The sequence below is a fragment of the Geospiza fortis genome, unplaced genomic scaffold, assembly GCF_000277835.1.
Source record: "Geospiza fortis unplaced genomic scaffold, GeoFor_1.0 scaffold81, whole genome shotgun sequence".
Taxonomy (NCBI): Eukaryota; Metazoa; Chordata; class Aves; order Passeriformes; family Thraupidae; genus Geospiza; species Geospiza fortis.
In genome coordinates this window covers 2,767,520-2,768,445 of record NW_005054318.1, presented here as the reverse complement: position 1 = coordinate 2,768,445, position 926 = coordinate 2,767,520, and positions in this window count along the sequence as shown.

Sequence of the window (926 nt, the reverse complement as noted above, 5' to 3'; positions counted from 1 at the left end):
AGATTTAGATTGGGTATTAGGAAGGAGTTCTTTACTGTGAGGTTGGTGAGACACTTGCACAGGTTGCCCAGAGAAGCTGTGGGTGTTTTATCCTATTTCATCCAGAATTGTTCAAGGTTGGGTTGGATGGACCTCTGAGCAACCTGGTCTAGTGGAAGGTGTCCCTGGCCCTGTCAGAGAGGGTGGGAATGAGATGATCTTTAAGGTCCTTTCTGACCCTCACCATTCTATTGGTCTATGACTCTGTGATCTGAGGTCTTGCCTGGTTTTTATAGTGCTCACTTAGATTGCCAGGGTTCTCGTGTTAATGAGTTGCTGGAAGTGGAGATTTTATTGACTAAAATGAATCAATAACTAGAGGTTTCTTGGGTCTGAATATACTTTGACTTCCAGTCACCCCAGTCTAGATTTATGGCTTTTTTTTATTATTTATAGTGCTATAAAACAGAGCTTGGCTCTAGATCATGAGTGAAGTGTGGTGATGTTTATCAGATGAGTCTTGCTGCCCTTCTTCTGTGAGGAGAGATCAATGGTCTTATTTGACCTCCTGATGATTCCTAAAGACTGAAGCCTTGGGAAATGCCTGGAGCAAATGTGTCTTACAACCACTCTGTTAGCTAGCAAATACCTGCCTTCAAACTAAATCTAAAGGTGCAAAATCATTTCTGTGTTGTCGTGATATAATCTCAGCTGGAAGCCCCTGTGGGATGGGGCAGGGGCTATCTATGGGGCAGAGAGGTAAAAGGAGACAACTTGTGGGTTGAGATAAAAAGCATTTGATAGGTAAAGCAAAAGTGAAGCAAAACAAGGAATTCATTGACCCCTTCCCATGGGCAGGCAGGTGTCCAGCCATCCCCAGGAAGGCAGGGCTCCGTCCCATTTAATGGTGACTTGGGGAGACAAACACCATCACTCTGAGTGTCACC